This window comes from Chiroxiphia lanceolata, chromosome 6 (assembly GCF_009829145.1).
Source record: "Chiroxiphia lanceolata isolate bChiLan1 chromosome 6, bChiLan1.pri, whole genome shotgun sequence".
Taxonomy (NCBI): Eukaryota; Metazoa; Chordata; class Aves; order Passeriformes; family Pipridae; genus Chiroxiphia; species Chiroxiphia lanceolata.
Genome location: NC_045642.1, coordinates 50,455,174 through 50,481,765, shown reverse-complemented (window position 1 = coordinate 50,481,765; position 26,592 = coordinate 50,455,174). Strand labels below are relative to the sequence as shown.

At 41.9% G+C, this 26,592-nt stretch overlaps 1 long non-coding RNA gene across 2 annotated transcripts in view; it reads right to left on the bottom strand.

Annotated features, from left to right (window-relative positions):
* The window catches only part of LOC116787814, a 161,360-nt gene extending 134,975 nt beyond the window's left edge, over positions 1–26,385 (bottom strand). The window contains exons 1-2 of one of the 2 annotated variants that reach the window (XR_004357462.1): positions 25,919–26,385; positions 1,823–1,911 (exon numbers count right to left, since the gene is read on the bottom strand). This is a non-coding gene — a long non-coding RNA (uncharacterized LOC116787814). Of the gene's footprint in view, positions 1–1,822; positions 1,912–19,439; positions 19,503–25,918 lie in introns of those variants that run through there. The other variant, XR_004357463.1, reaches the window with a different exon arrangement.
* Between the last annotated feature and the right edge of the window lie 207 nt (positions 26,386–26,592).

The window sequence follows — 26,592 nt, the reverse complement described above, 5'->3', positions numbered from 1 at the left end:
TTCAGCAGAAAGAGCACTACCTCAGTGGAAATTCCCCCCCACATCCAACACGGGTAAATTCAAACCTAAAATGTTACACACCATGTCCACACAAGGGAATCTCATGTCACAGAAAACATCTCACTACTGTTACCTTCAGCACGAAACAAAAAGTCACACGCTCAGGGCTGAAAAAAAGCCAAGGTAAGCATCTTACAGTCTGGAAAGTTAAAAAACAATGAGGGCAAACCTCATTTGAAGTTGTAATGAGCAACTTACTCTCTAAAGGCTTTAAATGAATATGTTCAAACGCACTAGTAAACATTTTAAATATGTATTCAGTCCTGTTGGATTCTAATGCTCCTCTGATGAATAAAACTGATTCTCCTCCTCAGTAAATAATTCAGTAGCAAAGAATAGCTTGGCCTGGAAAAGAGATGAACAATGGGCCAAGACTTTAGATAGTTGCTCTCTTCTGAGAGATTTTGGCCTCAATTTTGACATTGTGGGGAGAGTTTTCTGCAAAAGAAGTCACAAAATAAATTTGAACTGTTTGTATTCACAACTGCAGTTTAGTATCTGTATTTTCTGACCTTTATTCTGCTAGTGAAAGAAGAAAGAGCTGATGGCATGAAAAGAGAACCCAGAAACACAACTTATATAAGTTACTGCCACAGGAGAGTAATTTTCATATTCAAGGACAAAGTATGGTTTTGTTCTAGCTGTGGTCAGAGACATTCCTCTTGTGATACAGTATGCTGGTATTAGGTAGTCGGGAGTGCAAGATACCCAGGAACTTCATCTAGAGTAGGGTCCAGAAAGCAAAATACTATTCTGCGCTTCTGAGTGGGGTTTTTTTGTTTATTTAATGTTAGCCCAAAGATGCATCTAAGTACTGAAGAGCAATATGATTAGGATTGAGACTAACGCTAATAAGGCAGTCCTAAAAAAATGGGCAAATCCACTATCCTCCCTGCTAGAAGCAAGGAGACTTTAAACCAGAGACTTTAAAACAGGGTAAAACCTTTCCCAGGTTAATTCCATTAACTCTATGGGTCAGAACATGGTTTGTCCTAACACATCAGTAGGCCTGATCCAAAACCCATGAGAACCTTTTGGATGAGACCCTAATAAGGAACATAGACGACAGAAAAAATTAATTCATTCTTTATGTTAAGAAAATGCAGGAATTTGAGCCACTCGTGTTCTCAATGTTACTTTTATCAGATAGTTATACAGATCAAGGAAAGGCACCAGTGAGTCTGAAACAACAATCATAAGGCAGAAACCTCTTGGCATGCACCTGAGCCTTCCTTTTCAGGCAGCAAAATTCCAACGCAACAAGTTTCTCTGAAAAATTGAGATATTCACAGGCATTTGCAAACTATAAGCACAAGATCCCACAAAATACTAAAGCCACTCAGAGAGACCCACTGCTTAAATATGAACACATAGTCAAAAAAAGAATTGCTCTAACAGAAATGAGATGCCTAGAGGCATGTTAAAAGACTAGTAACTTTTAGCAGATAGTTTGGAACTACACTTTAAATCTTCCCAAAAAAAGGAAGCTTTGTGTACATCTAAAGCTGGGCGGAAACCAAAGACAAGATATCCCAGGGTCTCACCTCATTCATCTTATATTTTTATCAAGTTTAACAGGGTTTTGATCCAGCTTGTTTCTAGGCAACTTTAGGAAAAACCTTATTTCCATACAGTATTTTCCACAAATAACTCTTTAAAAAAAAAGCACAAATAAAAAATTTCTCTTTGTATTATTTCACAAAGAATCTTCCTCCTAAGTCAGAAAACTACATATATCCAAAACTAAATATATATAACTGACCTGTTTCGTTTAGAGCCTTCTCCATGAACAGTTTGCTTAGCTGCATGAACAAATCTTCATTGGTGACCCTTTTGACTATGATCTTGGCACTAGAAACAAGGAGTGACACAACAAAATGCTTTAATCTGGAGGCATAATACTAGAGATTTAAAGTCTAAAACAGATCAATTCAAGAACTGTAAGTGTAAAACAAACTTTAGAAAAAAGTAAACAAAAGCAGCAATCACTAGACAGTACCTTCTAATGAAACAATTTTACTTAGACAGGCTGTGCCCCAAGAAACACTGACTTTTCAGCTGGATCTTCCTTGTGTGTTGGTGAGTGGAGGACAGAATGATCTTTGGATATCACAAGCACATGTAAGTGATGTATTTTTATAAATGAACAGGCTCAGAAAGACTCTTCTATTTTTGAGGGGACAAGCATTTCTGCAAAATTTTTTGCTGGAACATCTTATTCACAAATCCCATCAGGATACTGCATGCCAGAGCTCACATCAAAACAGAGGCATGGAGGGGCCTATAGAGGTGATTGGAGTAGCATTTTCCCATGACAGAAGGGGAGAAACTTGTTTTGCACAGTAAAACACAGACTGAAAGAGGAGAGAATTGCAGTCTGTAAGGTATCCAGGAACTGACCACCAGGAGAGGAAAAGAACTATTTAATTTAATAGAGATATTTAGATAAAGATGCTGTATTAAAACTTAACACAGTCCCATCCATCCTGTAAACTAGAAGAAAGATTCCAGGTGTTAGGAGAATAAAGTTGGGGAACTCTCCTCCCAAAAGTCATATTTTACAAGGAGGAAAATGAGGCATAAAAAATTAATCCCTCTACTCAAGTTCATACATAAAGTTTGTGTCAGAGAGGGGAATCAGATACTATAGACTTGAATATAGGCGAAGTGAGAAAAGAAAACCAATGTGAGAAAATGAATTAGATTTTTATAATATTAATAAACTGATAATAAATAACAAGTAAATTGTCAGTGGTAAATCAGTACCACTAATCTTTGGAATGATTAAAAAAATACTTTCCTTTAAAGAAAATATTTACATTTCTGACACAGAGCATTACCTCAGGATGCTGCAGAATTAATCACGATGTTTATAGGCAGTCTTTTTCTTCTTTTGCATGACAGAGAAAATAATTTATGGATAACTCAGTGTAATGTGGTCTTCTGGGTTGTTGTTTTTTTTTTCTTTTAAGTTTTTATTGTTGGAATCAATACAGTCACATCCTTAGGGAATAACATCCATGACTGTAAAGTTCAGTTATAAGCAAAAAAGCTTTGACATGTCTCTTACAACTGAACTCCTTTTGATTTGGGACTATCACTTGAATGTAATCTACTTTTTTCCCTCACACAGTGCTCGTCAATCTGCAGACCTGGATTTTTCTTTCTCAGTTCCAGAAGAGATCAATGAGGGTTTCTATTCCAGGATTCCCAAGGGTGTTTCCTTTCTCAGTTTCATTGCCATGCCTATTTTACCTCAAGCCCTACACACTACTTGCTTCATCAGATTTCTCTAAATCCTAATTCCAGTACCAAAATCCCACATTTGTTACTTCTCAGTTAATCTTCAGATGCTCCCTTTATGCAGAGAGATGTATTTGCTATTCAGGAGCAAAGGTTTTTAAAAATGGTGTTTGTTTGGTTCCTCAGGTCCCCAGTGCCCTTCCCCGCTCTGGGAACAGGGACTGTGTTCCTGCTATAAACATGTTGCCACTGTCTCCAGGAGGGACATGGTGATACAGGGTCATGCACTCTCCTCAGTGTTCCCTCGTGCTCACAAGGATGTGCATCGCCTGTCTTGGGAACCTGGATTCCCAAACAATATTAAAAATGCAGTCCCAACCTTCTTTTCCCCTCGGCCTTACATGAGGCAGAATCTCTCACATTTTTCGGCAGCCCTACTTCGTAAAATGTCACCATTCTTCTTATCTTCTGAGTCACACTCGAGTTAGAAAGTTACCTCTAGTAAGAGTGACACAGTCTGTGCTGTCATCTTGAACTCCTAAAACTGGAACCAGAGAGTGCATTCAATTAATCTAGTCAACAATGTGCTGGACTATATTTGAAAGAGAAGCAGGAGGACACGCAGGCAGCTTTTACAGGAAAGGTTGGTCCTCAACGGCCACAACTACAATATTTACATTCCTGGCTTCTCTGCAGCCATTACTGTTCTATAGCAATTTCTGTCACCAACATTTCCTGCTTTCCATGGGACTTGTTCTGAATTATACCATCTTACCACTTTTGCTCTTTTGTTCCAAACAACAAAATCCTTCCTCTTCCCCTTTTCCAGAAGAATTGAAAAAGACCAGTTTCTCATATTCTGTCAGTGAGACTGGAACAGAAATTCCCCAACATAATGCAGTCTTAAGGCAAGATGTACAGCGATGTAGAGCTGAGGGTTATTCCTTTCTTCATAGCTGATGAGTTCTTCTGTCTCCCTGGGGAGACACAGGTTAAAACTTCTCTATCTCTCTGCCTGTCTATCAAAGTACTGTCATTAACACCCAAATGCCCTGTCTCAGCAGCTTGTGAGCTCCAATGAGTTAATAACCACAGCATCTTTGCAGAGAAAAACACTTGAGAAGAAGTACATCAGTTGAACTTAAAGGCTCAGACCTTTAAGAGGTATTTAATTGGCATGAGCCATGGAAATATTCCAGCATGATTTCACAGCACCCCCCTGCATCACTGTAAACCTACATAGTTTGCATACATTTCTGCCTAAATATCTTCAGAAAGCTGGAGTAGAAATACTTAAGTATGTCTTGCTCTAAGTTCTTAGGTGATTTGGGGCACTTCTCTGATACAACAATGCTGAACTTGGACTTTCAAAATCAACATGTGGCGCTGTCAAAGGATCTTTCCATACTGCACAGCTTGGTCCCAGCATACGGCAGAAGTTACTGGGAATTTCTTAGGGCCCCCCCATGCAGGAACTGGAGCATCTTCTAGAGAGACAGACTGCACTGGGAGGTACAGGACTTATATGTGTATGTGATGGCAGGAGGGACAGGAGAAGAATCTTGCTGAGGCAAAGAGGTGAGGGAGGGCCCCACACCCTCTGCTGGCCCCTGGGCCCTGCCAGTTGTGAAGGCACCAGCGTGTTGTTCTCACAAGTGCATTGTGCACGTGTGGAGGCAAATTTCACATCACTGCTCGCAAAACCTGGTGTCATGCTGGTGCAGTACCACAGAGGTAGAGCTCCGCTGCTCGGCTTGAGCCGAGAATTAAATGCTGTGCTGGGAGCTGCCACTGGGCACACTGAGCTGTCACTCTTCAGAAGGCTTGGTTGTGTAAGTGAACCAAGGGAATCGCTACACTACAGACAATGAAAACAACTTTAAATGAGAGACTAAATGAAAAGAAAAAAGTTGTCAAAATGTCAAGGTTAATGTTTGCATAAAACTAACCTGGGAATGGTTAGATGATATGAGTGTAAACCTTAATTAAAACTTTTAAAGTGTAAATACAAAACTAACTTCAGTCAGACAGTCAATAAATCTATTCTCTTTAATGAAATACTGGTCCTTTTGGTATTCCGGTCAATCTTCATCCTCATCCTTGTGACTACGTGTAATATTGATACTCAGATTCCTGTCTGTCAAAACCAGAGGAGCCATGTGGAGCAGGACCACAGCCTCCCACATGGCTCCTGCTCTATGTCCTCCTGCACCACTGGCTGGACCAGTGGCTCTGTCCCCAGCCTGGCTACAGCTCTAACATGAGCAGCAGCCTCTGGACAGGGAGTGGTAAGTCTCTGTCCCCACCTCTTCACTGGCCCAGGACATTTTCTGCAGAGGATGTCAGTGGCAGTTTCCTCCTTCTGGATAGCACCCCAGCTCTGCCTGGGCTCTCGAGGCAGCCTGGAGGAGAAGCACTTCTCTGTCTTACAGCCTGGTAGTGGCACTGCTATTTGGACAGCCAGATATGGCAGAACTGGAGTCTGCAGTGCCTCTGTGAAAGCCTGGCCCTGACATGTCTCCAGCAGATTTTAAGAGATCAGTTTGAAGAGCTCTGGGATCTTGTTTTCTTGCATTTTGGGCATCATCATCCAGAGTTATGCACAAATTAGATAACTGACTATCAGAGTTATCTATAAATTCTCTGCATAGAGATCTTCCTGATCTTTTACTTTTGTTCTTGAAATTAAATTGCTTTTTAAATGATTTTAAGAAAGAAAAGAGAAATAGCAAAACTCCCCATGATCTCAAATTTTTTGGTTATTACTGCTCGGTGCATGCCATACATTCAAATACTATCCCTTCTGGTGAATTTTAAAAGGAATGTATGTGTGCTCTGAAGACATACAGGGCAGTTGTATTTTCTTTCCTTCCTTCCTTGTTTCCTTGCTTCCTTCCTTCCTTCCGTCCATCCTTCCTTCCGTCCATCCTTCCTTCCGTTCTTCCTTCCGTCCTTCCTTCCTTCCTTCCATGTTGCTTATACTTTTTTGTGTTGTGTGCACAAGCAGAGTTTGGTTAAGCTGTCAAGAATGTAGTGGAATCACTACACTTTTTGCTTAGACACTCAAACCTCCCTTAGGCAGCCCCTCTTCTTTCACCTGTCTATCCTTTGTCAAGTTTATCATTGCTTTCCTAAAACAGAAATTCCCATTTTGTGACCAACAGGTACTCTTTTTTTTTAAATATGCCTTATTCAGACACAGTTTGCAACCTCTGCTGCCAGTGCACTGTGGCTTTCCCCGGGGCAGGGTCTGGCCTTACACTGTGCTAAAAACCAACAAAAGTAGGAAAAAGGGGAGGAGACAATTAACACATTAATAACAAAGATTGAAATCACTGGCTCTGCCACTCACTCCATCTTATAGTCATAAACTCAGACAAATTTGCCTTCCTCTGTCTGACTCCCCCTCAGCATGAACTCCACAGCTGGACTCTCAATAAACCCATCAATATTATCTCAGCACCATGAATAACAGTATGCTAAACTAGTATTGTGGCTCTCTAACAAAATAAGGATATTGAAATCTTACATCAAAGACATTTTGTTAGGAAGCCATAGTATTAATTTAGCATTCTGTTACTCCTGGCTCTGAAACAAGGCTATTTCCCAGGGTCCAATCCACAGAGAGCAAACAGACACAACCGGTAATGCAACTGCCCATGAGCAAATATCATTCTGGATATTTGGTGAGAATAAGTATAAGTAGGAAGATTATAGTTTTCTTCAGGAATGTCACTAACCAAACAGATTAAATTGGAAACTCATGGTTTTTCTATACAGAAAGGATAATCTGAAGTTTAATTTCATTTTCATAAGACAAACCAAGAAAGTTATTGCAACATATAAAGCCAAGAGCATATTACAAATATTCTAACAAAAGGAAAGCATAAGTTAAGAGTCAGGATTCTTCAAATGAATGTCAAAATGTTTTGACTTACGTATAGATTGTGAATTACCAAAGCTACCCCTATTAAAACAATGTAAGATCTTACTTTCTTCCCAAAGCAATTTCAAAACAAGCCATTCTTTTCCTCCAGCACATAAAATAATGGACTTAATTCAAGTAAATCCTCTCCACTTTTTCTCAGTTACTAGTGAGGAATCTCAGACATGCAACAATGTGTGACAGAACACTAGAGAAAAATAATAGTCTAACTCTACAGAAGATATGCCCTGACATAGTAAATGAGCACTGGATCCTCTCAGAGCTACTGCCTGCATCCATGGTTTTCTTTTATTTTACAGTGTTTTGTTAAATTGAAACATGATAATGCTTTTTAATGAAAACCTTTGCTCAGAAAGATTTTTTTTCTACTGTTTTCTTTTTCTTATTTTTTTTGAATTTTTTTTTTTTTAAGATAATTATATGCTTTTCCTAGCTCTTATGGTAAATCTGTGTCATATTATGTGCCTAACCCTAAAGGTTTAGGGTTAGGTTTAGGGTTAGGGTCATAAAATGTGCAGAGTTGAAAATCTTACCCCTGCCACTGAGACAAATTTCTGAAGAAAGGGGTCTATAAATTCAGTGTCTGGAAAGTGACCAACTCCAGTCCAAGTACACTGCTACAGGAGAGAGCAGTCTCAAAACTACAGAAATATCAATAGTTCCTGGAAATTTTCAGAAAGAGACAGGACAGGGAGTACAATTTTGGGCAGGAGGCACCTTGAGAGGATAGGGTCACTGTTTCTCTGCCCTTGGCATTGGGCCAAAGGTCATCCCAGAGAGGAGATTAGAGCCCTGATAAAGAAGATCACCACCTCAACCTCCACAGCACAGGAGATCCCCAGTGCCTGACAGTGCTATTGCAGTGAATGCTCTATCACCATGTGCAGCAGGACAGATTTCAGAGCCCTGCCATCCAACCTCAGCATCCCCATCCCCAAGGCTGACTTTCAGTTTAACAATGGTCTTGAGCCACTAGAAGCAACTGCAGCTTCCTCAGGAACTGCTCCTGCAGTAATACCAGAAAGCAGCACTTTGGACCCAGCTTCCTTGCCAGGAGAGCAAACAGCAGAGCAGTAAAAGACAATTTACATCTGAGAGATTGGAAGCTCTTAACTCCCCATCATTGATCCCCTCACAGGACCTGGCCACAGATGTGTCTGTCAGTTCAGTTTGTGGGAATCACACACACACAAAGCCATCTCCAGACCTGCCAGGGCTGTGGGCAAGACTCAGTGTTACCGTCCTGATGGAGAAGGAACAGGCAGAGAAAGGGAGGTGATGGCAAGCTAGCAAGAGAGGGAAAGTGCTGGAGAGCTACCCCTGGTACAGCCTGAGGCATGGGACAGAATGCTTGCAAGAGATGCCCCAGCCCTTCTCTGCCTCCTGGAAGAACTGAGGCAATCAGGGCTGTTTCAGCACTTCCAGCATCCTGCCATCCAAACCTTCTCTTGCAGAGACCTGGCCTGGGATATGCAATCACTTATTGGACTGAGTTCTGCATTTTGTTTTACTAAGAATTGCTTGACTTAGGAGAATTTATACTTTGATATTAGAGAGACATAAAAAGCCATAACAATTCGAGCTCTGCTTGTACAAATGATCCTCTGATGTGTGTTAAATGCACTCTATTGCTGCACTGAAATCAATTTGCAATTGATCATATTGCATTTCTAGTGTCAGCAGATATGAAAACATGTCATTTACCAATGCTTAATGAACCTCTATGCTGACAAGACATAAATAACAATAAACAGCTCTCCAGTTAAGGAGGTTAACCAGCAAAGTACTCAGTGAAAGCATTAAAGTGGTAATCATCTGGCAATTGCTGTATAGATGGAGCAGCTGCCCTCAAGGATGACTAAACCTATGCAAAGGACCATTACAAGAAAAAAGGAGGGAGAAAAAAAAAGAGGCAATTAACTCCATGTTAGAAGCTGAAAAATTCTATCTGAATGAAAAGAAGCAATTGACTTTCTAGATTGCATTTGTAGTCTTTTCCACAAGTACTTGAGGTAATCTGCTCAGTGGGGCTCTTTGACTATGCTCTTTGACCACCTTTTTCGTTTGGAAAGGAAAAGGCAAAGCAGCAAGTTGCTCCAGTGTTGTTCCTCTTAATTCTTCCTGGTAATGCTGCTCCCTTCTTCTCTCTTTTTTGAATCTTTGCATTGCTTTCATGGGTATTTTAGTCCTGAATTTTTTTAATTTTTTTTTTTTAGGACAAAGCTTTCAGTTTCCTGTAAAGTCAAAGGAACACAATAAAAAGGAATATTACCACTGCTTAGAAGCATTTCATGAAAGTAAAACACAGCAGATTTAACTTTGCTTTATAGTTAATGGAGCAATTTAGCAGTAGCTACATTCAGGACTGGACCGAACAGAAATTTCAAGTTCAATTCAGATTTTAAGTAGATGTAAATGGTGTTTATATTTCATCTATGAAGCCCAAGGCAGTGGAGTTTTCTGAGCAACCGTGGGAGTCCAAAACAGTTTAACCTCTCATGGCTCAGATATACCCAGTACTCAGAGGGCAGGGTACACACAATATGCGTTCTCTGCCCATGAAAAGGGGCCTGTTCCATGCAGTCAAGGAAAAGGGCAGTACGATTGAGGGTGGTGTTACAGAGTGCTGTTGACAGAAATCACATCTCCTGTGTGAGATCCCTTGACCTGGGCACCCTTTCCCCATTTCCCATTCCAGGTAGATATCAACTGTCTTCTGCCTGCAACAACCACTGTCCCATACCCAAGCCATTCAGGGGGGCAGGGGTCCCCCAAGCTGCTTTCCCAGATTACTCTGGCAGCTGCCTCACCACATCCCTGCTGCTCTGCCCCGCCTCCACGCTGCCCAAATAGCATCTTGCCCCCTGGATCAGGCTCTGAGCTGATATCCCAGATGTGAAGCCTCTCACTGTAAAAGTCAGAGGACCACACCCAGCTCACAGAGAGCCAGGCCGACTCTGCTGGTTAGGGAGGAGAGGCTTATGCCTCTCAGGGGCCAAAAGTTTCTCCTTTTGACCAATGCATTAAGTGAATTAAGCACCTTAAAAAAAAATAATCAAAAAACCAAACCCCAAAACAAACAAACAACAAAAAAAACCCAAACAAAAAACCAAAACAAAACAAAAAAAACCCAACCATAAACAAACAAAAAGCAGTTGTATATTGCCTTTAAATGCAGCCCAGAGGGCCAACCACATCCTGGGCTGCATCAAAAGCATGGCCAATAGATTGAAGGGGTTGATTCCACCCCTCTACTCTGCTCTTGTGTGACCCCACCTGGAGTGCTGCAGCCAGGTGTGGGCCCCCAACACAAGAAAGACATCATCAGCCTTTTGAAGCTAGTCCAGAGGAGAGCCACTAAGTTGATCAGAGGGCTGGTGCACCTCTCCTGTGCAGACCGGCTGAGAGAGTTGGGGCTGTTCAGCCTGAAGGAGTGAAGGCTCCAGGGAGACCTTGAAGCACTCTCCAGAACCTAGAGGGGGCCTACAGGAAAGCTGGAGAGGGACTTTACACAAAGGCATGTAGAGATAGAACAAGGGGGAATGGCCTTAAACTGAGGGAGAGTAGGTTTAGTTTAGATATTAGGAAGAAATTATTTACTGAGGGTGGTGAGTCACTGGAACAGGTTGTCCAGAGAGGTTGTGGATTCCTTATCCCTGGGCACATTTGAAGACCAAGGCTGGATGGGGCTCTGAGTAACCTGATTTAGTGGAAGTTGTCCCTGCCTATGGCAGGGGAGTTGGAGATAGATGATCTTTAAGGTCCTTCCAACCCAAGCCATTCTATGATTCTATGATTTGGAACAGTAACAGGCCAGCAGGTTTTGGCAGTGCATCATTCTGAACCAGCACCTCAAAATTTGCAGCTGCTTTAGAAAACACTGAGTGGTCACGTTATAAACATTTACCTGAGACAAAAGGAAAACTCCAGTAAAGCTGAAGGAAGAAAGAGAATCATCCCTTCCTGCAGAAGAAATGAACAGGGATGTTGAGAGATAGAAAGCACCTAAGGAGGTTGCTGCCTTTTGTGTATTCATTTATGACTGACTATTCTAGTGACACAGATTCCCTGATATTTTAATGTATTATCATGCTAGCTGTGCAAAGTCACCACATGTATGAGACCAGAAAAAGGGGTTTGTACATCAGAGGAAAAGCAATTAGCAGGAAATTGTCTGTGGTCTTGTATAGACTTTGCCATAAATGCTGATCAGGTACCACACAAATCCTTCTCATTTCAGCCATGCTCTCCAGCAAAAAACTCATCATGCAGACCCAATCCTCCTCTCTCCTGTATACATCCTGTCCTATTTCAATGCAAATATGTTGCCCCTTGATAACAAAAATCCCCTACAGCTCTCAAATCACATTTTTCATCGGTAGATGTAAAAGTAAATATCAAATCAACTGAGGTCAGTCAGTTCATTGACCCCATTTTGCAATGTCAGAAAATGAGGAATGGGAGATGTCCCTCCTAGCAGGTTGAAGCCAAAGTAGGGCTTCAGCACCCAGGGATGCTCCCTTGTGATCCTTAACCTCTGTGTTTGCAGCCTGGGCTGGACAAAACACAGATTCCAATGGCACAGCTGTACTGTGCATGTTCTTGGGGATGCATCTCAAGGTGCTCAGCATGGCTTCTTCATCTAGGCACTGATGAGGACACTCCCAAGTGTGCTCAAAGGAGCTTGTCTGGTTCTCCCTCTAGTTCCTGACAGTGCCCACACAGAGTTGCACTGGTTTGCCTCTACTTACATCTGTCAACATATAAATGTCAGTTTTTCATACATAATTAAAGTGAACATTTTCAAAAATTGAGTAAAAACTAAAACCATTAGCATGGCTACTTTTAAACTTTTTTTTTTTTAAGCATTCTGATAACTTCTTGATGGCCACATTCCAAACCTCAAGTACCAAACATAAGATGTAAGGGAGATGAGACAGAGGTTTCCAATATTTGTACACATCAACTGTTGGTGATGAAATTCAGTTTGTGTAATTTTAGAAACACTTGTCCAAGAGTTTCAAAATGTGCTTAAGAATGCAGTATGAAATAAAGCAAAATGTCACAGAAACCTTGATTTCCATTACTAACACTTAAATGGATCCCAGCTACTGTATGGGCAACTACAGTTTGAACAAAATATGAAGAATAACCAGAATTACCATCAGTAAAACCATCTTAATATTAAATTAAATATATCCTTCACATTGAGCACAGTTATACACAAATAACTCAGGAGCATTCTGTGTCACACAGCAGTAATCTAAAAATACATTTGCTTTCAGATAGGATTATGGATGGCCGAACAGTTTCTTCATAACTCACACCTGAACTTAGAGGTTTTGGCCACTACAGTAAGCTTTAATCAAATTAAAAATTTGCTCCCAGGTATGATTATATCTCAGCCTTATAGAGAGATCTTATCATTATTGCTTCTTTGTGTAGAGAAGGAGAAAAAAAAAAAAAAAAAGCTTTATGTAACTCTGTGTTTGATTTTTCCGAAATTAAATAAAAGAGGAGGTTTCGTTTGCACTGAAGGATGAGATTTCCCTCTGGATTTGCTGCCCTCTAGATATCTTTCAGTATAAAACTGCTGCTCTTTTTAAATGGATTTTGCAGTAATCTGCTTTAGCTGAGGATGCAGTGGGGAGGAGATAAATGAGTACAAATGTGGGGAAGAGGCAGTGTTTGAAGAGTTCGTCAAGATGCTTTTTACACAGAGAAGGTGTCTTCAGATGATGCCCGTTGTCCAAAGGAAGGGGGCAGTTATATGTGTCTGTGGGGAAGGCAAATCAGTGCTAAAGTGGTGAGTGGTTGCTGTTATGGGACAACATGCTCCATTTGCTCTACAGAAGGTGCAGTGAGATTATCAGCACACCATTCCCACATACTGCTCCACCAATGGGTGTTAGTGCTGATGTGAGAAAACGAATGTGGAGGTGTATTTCTTCCCCAAAACTCCCTTGTTATGTGTCTCTTGGATAATACAGCATCACAAAGCTTTTCTCAGTGATGCTGAGCTCTGGGTTGGGAGTGCCACCTCACACATTCCAAATTTGTTTGACTTCTCTGCAGCAGAAAATAAATATATTTCAGTGACTTTGATGGAACCCTATTTGCTAAATTCTCTGTTTCCAGGCTTTCAATAGCTCTGGTCCTTCTGTTAAGGATTCCAAAGAGATCTACGCATGAGCTAAAGGCACATAGTGCCGTAGGAATTTAAGAAAAAAATGTCACACAAAACAAGAGCAGTACTGTTGATTATTGTAAGATAATATTAGCAAGGTAAGGATTAGGTAAACAGGGAAGCCTGTTAATAACTAAATTCAGGAAAAAGAAGTTCTTCAGATTACCTAGAGCAAAAAGACCTCTAAAGGTCCCTCCAAATGAGATGAGACAAATAAATTGCTTCAATTATTTCTCTCTTTTGTGTCATAACCAAGGTGTTTACTTCAGGAAAGGCTTTTTGGGGAAAAAATACCCACTTTATTATTACATGGAGAAAAGAGCCACTTAGCTAGTTGATGGAGAAAATAAGGCCTGATTTTTGGAGCCTTAACTCTTTGTGCATGTATCCTATGCAGCTTTCAAGTAATTTGGCTCATACACAAATGTTTGTATAGACTTCCCCCCAAGCAAAGTACGGTTAAAAAAAAGTACTTTTTTTTCTCAGGCTAGACATAAATAGTCCTATTGGTCCCAAAGAAACTGCCATTGCAGGAAGCACTGCTTGCATTTCAGTGTCTGCAGGATCAGACTCTGTGATCTGACACTTTGACAAAATTATGAGTTGGCATGTAGAAAGCATCATTCATCAAGGGAAACTAAGGGAAAAAACAGTTATTAACTCTCAAGGTCAGTGTAGGGTGATCAATATTATTAATTGGATGTGGATAAGTTGAGACAGAAGTTCAGCACTTTAGCAATTATCTGAGATTCAATACAAGTATTAAATACTAACAGTATTCAATCATAGGTGGTTAAGAAAAGAAGTTCCCAGTTCTGATAACCTTTGCAGGTGAAAGAAGAGTTCCTCCAGACTACAGTATTGCTGGATACCCTCAGCCCTGCGCTCAGACCAAGTATGTCTGGCAGTCAGAAAGGTGACGTTTTGTTTGTACTGTGTTTCTTGACACTGGAAACAGAATTCTCCAACTAGCACAAAATGCTCTGCTTTGGTGATATTTCCAGCCTTACCATAAGGTGAAAATTCTCAAGTCCACCCAGACAGCCTGTTACCAAGAGATTACAGCATGACTTTATCTGTATTGGGGCAGGAATCAGCAAATATATATGAGAATATGCATGTGGGTAAGAGCAGACTGAAACTAGACATGCTTGCTTACACAGCACAAGTAATACAGACATTTCTGCCCAGGGTCCTGACAATTAGTCAGAAAAAAATCCCTCCTGAATTTCTTAACTTTATCATATACACTACATCCTAAATTCAGGCTTTACTTATCTGTTCCAAGTCAGTTCTAAATCCTGTAATGTTTTTTAAATTCTACTTTTTAAATGCATGAACATGTTAAATTCTACAATTTTATCATAACAAAAGTGTTATTCCTGTCCTGTTGTCATGCCTTCACCTGATTTCATAATCCAGTTTATCTGATTTGATTACTCTGTTCCAGCTTTTGTTGCTAAACACTTGTTATGGACATTTGCTCATTCTGTGGCTTTGGGAAGGGACGCTGAACCTGTTTCCTATACTTGATTAACCTGGGCCAGCCAAGAGCAGACAAACTCCCAAAAAAAAATAATTTGTATTAAAATTTACAAGTGTCCTCAAAAATATCAAACACTTCTTTAAGTCCTTGACCTGAAGGGCCAGACCTTGGCTGTTCTCACTGAAACTGCTGGGAAGAAAGAATAAGCACTACACGGTTGTTAGTCATGTCACTTGTTGCTTGCCTGAAAAGTGCTAATTTGCTATGGTGATAAGTAGAAATGAGGAACCTGAGCAGAATAAAAGCCTTGCTCTTGCTTTGGACCAGAATCTCAGGTGGATATTAGTATTTATAAATTCAAAGACTGCCACTGGTTCAGAGCTAAATTTCAGGCATTCATCCAAATTAAACCCAAAGCTTAAACCTTTTGACATGAGCCTTGCTCTCCACCAAGCATTTGTGTAATTAATATATCTTTTTTTTTTAAACCCTTAAAAAAACCCCAGCAACCCACAACTCAAAACTGTATCAAATGAGCTGGAAAAGTACAGAGAAAAAGAAGCATTCAGTGAGAGCCCAGAAGCAATAGCTCTGACTTACATAAGCGAAGGACAAGCAGTGTCTTGTATATGGGAGAGTTTCTTTTCCTGTCATGATCCAAACTAATAGTGAAGGTGGGTACGCTTGTCAGATGCATTCCAAAAGAGGGACAACATTTTCTAGTGACAGCATTAGCCACCCCCAATGTGCATGGGACCATCATTTTTCCTCCAGTTCTACTGCCAACATCAACTGCTCTTCACATCAGCCTAACCCAAGTGAAATCTCTCCTTCCAGCAAATAATGCCTGCTAAGGCACCTGCTGCCCTGAAGCAGGATGACTGATAGGTGAGGTTGCCTACACTTTGTCTTGACGTATTAAAGCTGTGAAAGCGTCTGGAGTAGCAAAGGGATGGCAAGAATCAACTCAAACAATTACAAGAAGAAGTAAAAGTGGATGTGAAGGTAGAGGTGCTTGATTTCTGGTTATTTTAATCAAATTCTGCCTATGGAAATTTGCAAGTAAGAGATATTGGTGCTGGTTCAAAGAAAGAAGTAGAGATGGCTGAGCTGAGGGAGGCACACGTGGAGGGATTCATTAGAAGTATCACACCCGGTCATGTTATCTCCCACTTCAGGATGCCAAAAGTATTATCCCTGTTGCCTTCCTCTGGGCACTTACCTTCATCAGCTTCCCTAGGATGGGACACCCTCCCAGGTGTTTCCCCAAGGAACACTGGGAGCTATTCATCCAGCACAATGACCTCTGCTCTTATTCCAAGCTCCAGGTCATGACAATAAGCTAGAGACAGGGAATACAGCCAGCTCCATCAATATGTTTTGCTGATCACTGACTGCCAGGGCCCCTCCCAACAGAAGATTATTCCTGAAATGGATATGAGCTCAGTATCTTGCTGGCCCCAGTGGAAAGCAGTTCACTTATGGGTTCATGCTGCAGTCGTACCCTATCAATCTAGCTGATCTCCAGAACTATTAAGTTGTGATGGCATTGCAGTTTATTTTCACAGAGCAAACTTTGATAATAGCTTCAAACAGCACTCATAACTGCAACAGCTACCATATGTAAAGGGAAACCTGGAGTGCGTAGGTGATTGCTACAGAGAGCCTTGTCTTTGTGGAGAGACGAGACCCAGGAATCTCAACACTGTTCTTGCTTTTGCCGGAGGGCTCCTGTGCAAATCCCCTGCCAATGCTGGACTGCAGCAGCCTGGAACTGTTTCTGGCATCATATTTGTTGTGAACCTCTCTTCATTGCACATGGTAGGATCATTTAGGATCTTTATAAAGAAGGCACCAGAGGAAACAAACACCAAATTGTCAGTGTCCTGTTGTTGCTTGATCTCCTTAGAAATTCACACATGCTCCTCTTCAGAGATCTCAGAGCAGAATAGTGACCATGAGGAATTTGCTAGCTGCCAATATCTGCTTAGCTTTTTCATCCCAATACCTCTATGGACTCGACTTGATAAATAAATATACATTTTTCCATACATATATATGGAAACCAAGAATAAATAAGTGAGCTCTGTTTAATGTTTGGATCATTCTCACGATCTATATACAGATAAAAAGTAAAACTAATCAGAATAGCTGCAGAATGTTAGATTCTGGACAACTATAGATGCAAAATAATATTATGTAATTATATATCAAGTTGACACTATTGGCTGCTCACCGGAGCCATCAGCCCACACTGATGAGAGCTGGATTCTAACTGATGTAAGTAAAATTAATCCCACTGGAATTAACTTAGTCAACACCCACTGAGATTTACTCTTTACTTTTCTGCAATGACTTCCATGTTCCTATGTCCCCAGAGTGATCAGTGAACTGTGGATTTACACCGTTTCTATGGCACTTTTCAGACATCCATTGTTGCCACAATTTTTCAGTTGTCCCAGTTTTTCCCCTGCCACCTCCTTTTAAAACTTTGACCATGTAATTCACTTAAGCTTCTAAATGAGCTATGTCTATAAAGAGCTTCTGGGTCAGCCAGCCTTAATTTGAAAATGTCATTACTCCCACACTAAACTTCCCCCATCAATCCCACAGCAGCCATCATGGTTTGTATGTCTCCCAGAACAACTGAAGTGAAATTGTGGCCTTTTCATCTTTCGAAAAGAAAGAAAATAGAGGGAAAAGATAAGAAACTACGACCCAGGTGGTGAAGACTGAAATTGTCCAGGGAAACAGAGTGAGAAAGTATGCCCATTTCCACAGACTTTTTGGGCTGCAAAGGTGTAAATTTTTATCTGGAGAAGGGAGAACAGTAAGCTTTTAGCTTATGCATAGCTCAATTCTGATTACCTTTAAGTCAACTTCATTTTGTAAAGTTCAGAAATATTCAAGATGCTCCTGAGGCTCAGAATATCATTACTTTTTCTCCTATATGGCCTTTTCTGTGGTTAACTGAAAAAAAGCTGTTTCTGGGTCAGTGGAGTTAAAAGGATTACATCTGAATTAAAAGTGGAAAGCTTTTTCCTTTCTTAACCTGAAAGTTGAATGGCTATATGCCTAGTGTCTCTCTATAGTCAGTTTGATGAAAGGCAGTTTCAGAGGGCACTTCTTTTGCTCCTGTAATAGCTATTAAAAACGGGCTGAAAATCTTGCCCTTTGGAGATTCTTACTTAGTTATTTAACTCTAAATGTCTCTGGAAGCCAGACTTGTATCTTTAGCCATAAGGGGCTGGATGCAGCTGGAACTGAAGGCTCTTCCACCCAGATGTCTACATGTGAGTGCTGTGTCCAGGCTGCAATCACTGGGAGATTTTACCAATACAGTAAGTAGACCCTTGAGAGCATTTCCACCTACCTTCAAGCAGACTACTGGGTTTGATTGTGTGAACTGACAGATGGAGGTGTCTGGTGTGGCCTGCAGCTGCCAGAACAGCAAAAGTCCTGTGCTAAATCTTCATTGCTCTGGGGATGTCCCAGTTACTCCAGGGCATCTCAAGTGGCACCAGATATCTAACTGTGAGCAACTGAAATGGGCCCCTGGTGCTTGCACACCTCTCTGGACCACTCTGGCAGGAACTGACAGACCACCATAGACTATGATCTGAGCACAGACAGCTGTTTCACATGTAGACACTTCCATACAGATGCTAGTGGTTACCTAATTCATGTTAAAACCTACACAGGTTTTACACACTGGTTATGACACAGCAGCACCACAGCAAAGAGCTTTTTAGCCTGTGTATCCCACCACTTACAGCCCATTTTCCCAAGGAGGACACAGAGACAGCACAAACCAACCTAGTTTCTCTGGCCACTTGTCACTGGCGCTGCAGAAAGAAGCTCAAGGACAAACTCTCCTCTGTGGGTTAATATGTATCAGTTCATTGATTAAAAAAATTAAGTTAAATCATTGATGTAAGGGGAAATAGAATCTGAACCCCGGAGGAAGCATCTCCAGCAGAGTCAGTAACAAAGCTTAAAGAGTCTCATGATGCCTGCTCTGGTGTCATGACCACGGTCCCTGTACAAACTGCTGTAAAAGGTCAGGGTCTCCTCCTCAACTGTCTGCTCTGCCCTAATTACAAGCAGAAGAAAAACCTAAGTGCCTCTTCGAATTTCATCAGAAAGCATAGGGGTTTCTATTAGCATGGTAATAAATGTAATACACATTTGTTGGGCTCCAGCGGGGTGTATCAACAAAAGCATCAGTGTGTTCTGAAAAACTGTACACCATTTTCTTAACATCTTAACATCCAAACTTTGGATGCTCTCAGCTATGCTTCAGTGTGGTAAAGAAAATAGATACTTTGGCTTCAAACTTAATATTATTCAACTGCCTATTTATAAAGAAATGGTAGACGACATTTAAAATATGAGTGCAAGGACAGGCTCTTCAATCTCATGAGCCAATCTAGAGTTAAGTGAGTGAATCACTCATCTGCTGTGCGAACTAGTAGGAGGAGAAAATAAACTCTGAGAAACCAATTATAGTTCTATACCTCCATCCTCCAGGATGTGATCTCAAAGTCAAGTAAGTCTCCAGAAATCAATCTCCAGGATTCACTGGGAAAGTTCTGCATGCCAGAATGGGGTAAACTTGTTTTCAGAAGATCTAAATGGAAACATCCAAACTGAAAAAGCAAGATGGCAACGTAGCATGGTCAACTAGAAGCAGACATATAAAAAACAGGAGGTAAAATTACAGTGATTAGGTTAGCTTTAGCATTTGAAATTCCAATCAAAGCAGGACAGTGAACAGAATGAACTACACTACAGTGAAACAAGGATTTGCCTACTAATAATCCTCAAATTGATAGGTTCCTGTCATCTTCTCAGGCTACCAACTCCCAGCACTCTTTAAAAGAGATGTTAAGGGCTCCATCATGCACTCTTTATGATCTCCACAAGACAAAATGTAGTGTCAGATAATAATCTAGAGGGGGCTCAGATGCAGTGTCCTATTTGGAACTGCATAATTTTGTGCTAACTTGGGGACTGCACTCCCTGGTGGAATGATTCAAAGTGGGAAGGACTTTAAACAGCAAGGTTTCACTACTTATAGTCCTTGAGGTCCTTGAGGTAAGAGAGTCCCTCTGAAAGAGAGAGGCTCTATTTGATCCTCTGTACCAGAGCTACTGCATAAGTCATCATGGCCCTTTGCCTGGATTTGGAAGCCCTGGGCATGATTTTCAAAGAGACCAAGCACCTAAAGTTCCAGCTGAACTCAGCAATTATGGGAAACAAACACAATAGCTGACCAGACAAAATAATGTACCTCTTCTGAGAAAAATTTGCTTTAATTTTCCTTTAATTTTGGCTTCTCCAAATAGAAAAATATTTAATAATTTCTCCTTGACCTGAGATCTGAATCTTCACTCTCCCATTGCAGTTTTGTGAGGTAAAAAATGAAAAACAACTTGTCCACCAAATCAAAGACCTTACCCTTAGCCATGGTGAAAGGGAATAGGGAGAAAAAAAAATCACATACTGCATAGTTAAAATTTGTCTTATTCTGTCAGGATGATCAGAAAGCATATATATTTTTTTCTACTAGCTGGAACTCAGCTGAACACGCACAACTTGGACATCTTAGAAGAGATCCCAAGATGTTATCAATAGTTAACACAAAACTTTTCCCCAGGACTGCACCTATAATCTTTATTTCCCACTCCACAGTCCTGCTACTGAGAAGGACAATTTTCTTTGTCTTAATGATGAATAAAGTGGGTTTGAGAATTGCCCTAGGAAACCATCACCAACATATTATTGTTTTATTTAGCCCAAAGTAGTTTCGGGTAAGGGAAGATGTGCCAGAGCTGTCTGCTATTCTTCTGATGTAGAAATAACAAGATCACTGTGTGTTGGTCTGAGACTCAGACATGAAAACCAGCTCAAAGAAACATTTGCTGATGGCATTGATGTGCAAGTGGTTCGGATTTTTTGTAGGGTCTTAGTTCTCTTGAGCTTTGACAGTTATGGGTGTTTTCATAAATGGAAAGGAAGGACCCAAACCTACTGACCCTGAAGCGTTAGCAATTCAACTCTGCTGTGGATTTTGCATCTGGAAAAGCCCACAAGCCGGTATATCATCAAACTGTCACATCAAGCAGCTGAATTACTGTGTGATGGCATGAGCTACAGCAACCCATGGCACCAGAGACAGGAGACTTCTCGCAGAAAAGAGCATTGAAAAAGCTGAGCAGTGGGACCCTAGGGACTGTTGGGGAGCTGAGTGAATCAGCCATGCTGCTCTGCTCCATGCTGCCATGGCAGAACTGACTTTGCATCTAAATTAGCTAATTTAAAAGTGTCCTGGGCACCTCTGCACCATCCTTTCCTCCCATCTGTGACTGCGTAGAAAATTTAAAGGAAAAGGAAAAACGTAGTCTTTCTAAAATCTACAGCCTAGTTTACCATCCATAAATACAGCACTTCTCCAGGCATCTCATGGCTGATATTCTTCCCTACCAAACACCCACTGAAATCCTAGAAGTGCTGTATACTGGAGCTTACAGATATGAAAAGCATTGCACAGGACAGAGTAAAGAGAAAACCAGCAGGGTTATTCCAGAAGCCTTTAAACTAGTTGATTTTTTTTGGGGGGGGGGGGGTTGTTATCATTTTTTCACTACTATAAATCAGTATTTTTTTATCAGCAAAGCACCCTGCAATGTTGAGCTGTACAGATCTCAAGGGTGAGGCTTAGCATTCTGTGCCTTCTAATTAGCTTTGCTGGTCTAATTGACTCTGCCTGGGCACCAGAGTCAGTATAGCTGTGAGCTGACAATGCTATGAGGAGGCAGGAGCAACAGCAGCATCTGCACACCTGGGAGAGGGAGGCGAGAAAAGGAAGATCCTAGGGCAGAGGGAAGAATATATGGAAGAAGAGATCAGAAGAAATGGAGAAGGACTGATAGGCAAAACCAAAGGATAAAGAAGTAGAAAGAAGGAGGTAGTTGTCTGTCTAAAAGAGCAAAGAACTACTGGCTGAAGTTAATGAAAACTGTAAATTTTTATTAACAAAGAATGTATTAGCATTTCCAAACATGAAATACTTCTTAAGGATTTGGTTATTTGTTATTTTGGTTATTTGTTATTTCTTTATTTGGTTTTTTTAAGCTATTCTACAGAATCCTAGTGAGATTTTTTTCCAGGTGATATAGTCAGTTTATCAACCTTTGCTGACAGCACAGAAGCAGGGAGGAACCTTTGAAGCAGGATGTGGGAATAAAGAACATAATGAGGAGGCCACAGATAGTCCCAATTTGCATAAAATTAAGATAGAAAAAACCTACATTTTTAAGGGGGAACTTATGGGTTATGGTGACATTTTCCTCTCAGCTCATCCAGCATATTCACTATAAACATACAGGGATGTTGTTAAACAATGTTGGGATTAATACAGTATCTACTTAATTCATGCGTAGCATTAGAAAGGGGAATTAATACACTCCCTCTTCTTTCTTCTCCTGAAATTAGATTCTTTGCTATATTAGTTTTCTATTTCCCTAGTACCAAATTCCTTTTTTTTTTTTAATTTTTCTAGGTGTACCTCTAGCGAGTGACACTGACAGTGTTAAAAGCATTCTGCCAGCCAGCCCCTGCCTTTACCTAACAAGCTGGAGGGTCTTAACTTTTTGTTCATATTTTTCTTTCCCCATAAATGCCTTTAGCACAAAGTTGCTAACTCGGTGCTACCCACAGGAAGAGCTTCCCACCACAGCTGCCACTGATGCTCCTCAACTCCTGGTTTCTACCCTCCTGCAGTTCCCTTTGCATCCTCTGTAGGACTTAAAATTTAAAAGCAGCACGTAAGGTTTTTCAACAATATTCACCTTTTCAGACTTGTGGGCTGACAGACACACAGAAACAACCTCCACTAAGCTCTCTCAGAGGCTTTCTTGGTTCCTTAGCTCCCAGGGCAGCTAAACACAGGGCTTGGTGTCACACAGGTGAGATAACAGCATTACAGATCAGGAACAAGTCACAGGCATGATACAGCCTGGAGATGCCAAGGATGGTTAGGGCTTTTTTGGACATGCAGCCTGACACGGTCACGTCAGCCAAGAGATATGCAGTAAACTCCTCTGTTATTGTTTCACAGTATCCTGCCTAGGCCAAAGATCCTTTGAGATTTGTCTAAATTACAGTGGTTGCTTTTTGTTTGCCCATGACAAGCCTGTCCCAGTTGGAGTTACAATAGATTAATGATGAGGCATGACTTTTCCCTGCAGAAACTTTGCTCTTCAGATCCTATCTTCTTTCTTTTTTTTGTTCAGGTTTGGTATTTTTCTCTACTTTAAATTCTGGTTTTGAACAGCTTATAGAACAGAAAGGTGTATCTGGGTATATAGTGTGCTTCCTCAAATTATCTCAATCCCATTTTTAACTTTAGGTACAATTGTTACGTTCCACTTCTCCAGTGAAATAGCTGGTTTTAATTAAGGAAGGCATATTTTTGCTGCAGATCAGCTATTTCATACTAAGCTCCTTCGAAACTTTTCAATGTACCATCTGGAGCTGATGATTTGCTGCTTTTTAAATTATCGATTTGTTCCAGCTCTTCCTTCTGACACATCTTGATTACCAGAAAAGAGCAAGTCCCAGTAGGTATCACTCTGATATTCTCTGTGCCGAAGAGCTCTGCAAACAAATAATTCAGATTCTCAGCAATGTCTTTATCTTCTTTAATTTCTGCCTTTAATCTTGGGTGATCCAGCTTCTGAACTGCCAGTTAATTTTTCCTACTCTTCTGATTGATAAACCTGAAGCATTCTTATTTTATACCTTTAGTTTTTTGCAGTCTACCATACTTCCTTTTTATTTCCCTTTCATCTGGTCTTTACACTAATTAATAAACCAATGTAAAAAAAAAAAAAAGCTGAGGTTAGATTTTCAAATTTGGAAAGGGTCCCTGCCACTAAGTTCTACCAATTTCCTCTTTGCTTGCCTAGTATTACTGTTGTCAGCAACATACATTCTCTCCAGACTATTACTGTTCTTTAGTGGAATTCATGGCATGGAAAAGGTACCTAGCCACTGTTTTAAGACTTTCCAAAAGCAAGAATTGGACAGTAGCTGGCAAACCTGAGGTGTGTAATTGATATCAGTAGCAATCTGGTGGTGGAAGGTGCTTGCCTGCAATAGTGCAGTGATTTAGTGATTAGAATACTTGCTTCCAGACATGAAAAGGCTGCATGGGAGGGAAGTCAAGTCAACACTGTTCATCTCAAATGAAGCACTCAGCCACCAGGCAGAGAAGAGGGAACACTCTCCCGCTTGTTGGGGCAGGGGTTCCTGGCTCAGAAAGAATTACGAAGTTTCTGGGTTGAAAGGAGGCCTGGCACTACGGCTGGGTGGTCTGGGGTCTCAGAGGAGAGAGGTCTCCTAGGTTTGAGTCAATGTGCTGATCCTTAGCACTTTATTTTATCCAAGAGTCTAGTGCAAAACAGAATATGTAACTTAACTGCCTGCTACCTGCTGAGACTTTTCTTTAATATGTAGGAAGAGCTTATCTTTCTGAGACAGAACTGTGCAGGACCATTTTGATCAAGTTAAAGTTGTGGCCTGAGCTCTAAGCCATCTCCGGCTCACAGCACTCACCCCTCAGGCCCAAGCAGCATCCAGCTCCTGCCTAAAAACTTGACAGTTCTTCAGCAGAGTAAGATGAACTGTACCTCAAATTCATGTGAAAAGCAAAGGTATTTGAATAGGCTTGCTTCAGACTACTTAATTTCTGTTATGTTCCTTCCTAAATTGTTGTTCTTCCATGTTTTCTTCTGGTTTCCTTCTCCTGACACACTTAAATACTTCTAAACAGCAGAGTATCCTCAATTCTTTCCTTACCCGGCTCATGCACTCATGCACTGCCAAATCATTACTCATATAGCAAAAGCCCTCATGAAGTGTCAGCTGAGCTTTAACATTTATAGTTAAAAACAAATTTAAAAAAAAAAATCCTACCTCTAACCATTGAATTGCTGTTAATGATTTAGAAAGAGGAGTCGAAATGCAGCACAAAAGACCTAATCCTCAAATCCTTATACCACTGGCCTGCCCAGTGGGTCCACTCCAAGGGTGGTTCATCCATCCTCCCCATGATAGCTCTTTCCTCACTGACCACTTTGCTGCCACCGTTCACATCAACCACAGAGAGATATGGGCAACAAACTCAAAATGGCTTCATAGCAGGACAGTGGCTGCACTTAGTGAGGCCTTGTAACCCACCCAGATACGTGGAGGAGGCTTTGCCTTTGGCATCTCTGCCTGCGTGCAGGAAGACCTAATTTTGGTTATACCCATTCAAAAAGAAAAGAGCTCCGGCAGAAGAGTTGGGAAGTTAGAGTTACTGATTTATGTCACGTACAAACCCCTGACTATTGCCTGGTTATCCGTGCAGAAATACTTAGAGACACAAGCCCTCTTGCAGCTAGGGAAAGGCCTTTTGCTGATCCCTTTCATTAAATATTCTGCAAATGCCCAGTCTGATGACTTTTTGCTGCTACAGTTGGTCATGGGGCATCCTCTGACCTGCTCCAGATTCTGCTTGATCTTTTCTGGCCAGATTTGAAACCACTGAACCTAAAGAGAGGATGGCAGTAAAACAGCAAATCAACAGAAGACGTCACCACAACCCTCTGACCTCTTGCTCTGCTGAGATACTCCGGACTGAAAGAACCCCAAATTCCCCCTTGCCACCTCAGATTCCCCCACCCTGAGCCGTCCACAGACCTGCAGACCCCCAGGGGCCCACGGGTGCAGGAGGGACGTTGGTGCCTCGTGCCCCAAGACATGGGGAGAGGGTGCACGGGCGCTGAGCATCCCATCGGGAGCCGCGTGTCCCATGGGGTGCTCCCGGCTCCCCTGCCCGGAGCATCCCGCACCTGCTGCACGCCGGGGGGGGCGAAACCCCGGCTCACCCCACGCTCGGCCCCGGAGCATCCTCGCCGTGCGGCGGCAGAGCCGCCCTTGCGCTTACCTTTCCCAGGCACGTGCACGGGGGGACAGGCCGCCCCGGAGGATGGCGCAGGGAAGCCGGCAGGCGATGGGTCCCCGAGGAGCCCCCGGGAGCGGGAGTGCCGCTCCCCACGCCGGGCAGCGAAGCACGGGCACGGGGGAACGCCTGGCTGTGGCACGGCTGTGGCACAGCGCTGCTCAGGCGGTGGCTGCGGTGAGGGCAGCGAGCTGTGAAGCTGCTCCCCGCCTCGGCGTTACCATCTCGCCAGCCACGCAGTCCCAGGGAAAAACATCGCCTTCAAACACTGCCGTCATCTCCACCGAGGGCGCGGGGCTGGCTGGCTGGGAATGGCATCACACAACAGACCGGGATGCGCGCCGGGTTCAACACAGACACCTTCTTCTCCCAAAAGAAAACGAGGACCCCCAAGAGTAACATGCAACACAGATGGAAAACAGGGAGGACCGCATTGAAAGATGCTTCTGGGTCAGGGCTGTGCCGCTTCTCCGATCCAACAGCACCATCTCCTGGGTGGCCTCGGCCGGTCGCCCGGCTGCCAGCAGCTCATCCCAGAGCGTCTCCCCAGGAAGACCCTCCGCCGCTTTCTTCTGCCGTCACCGAAAATGTTTAGTTTCTTTGCTCTCCTTTCGGGCATTATCAGTATTTTTGCAACTGTTTCCTTTCACATACTACTG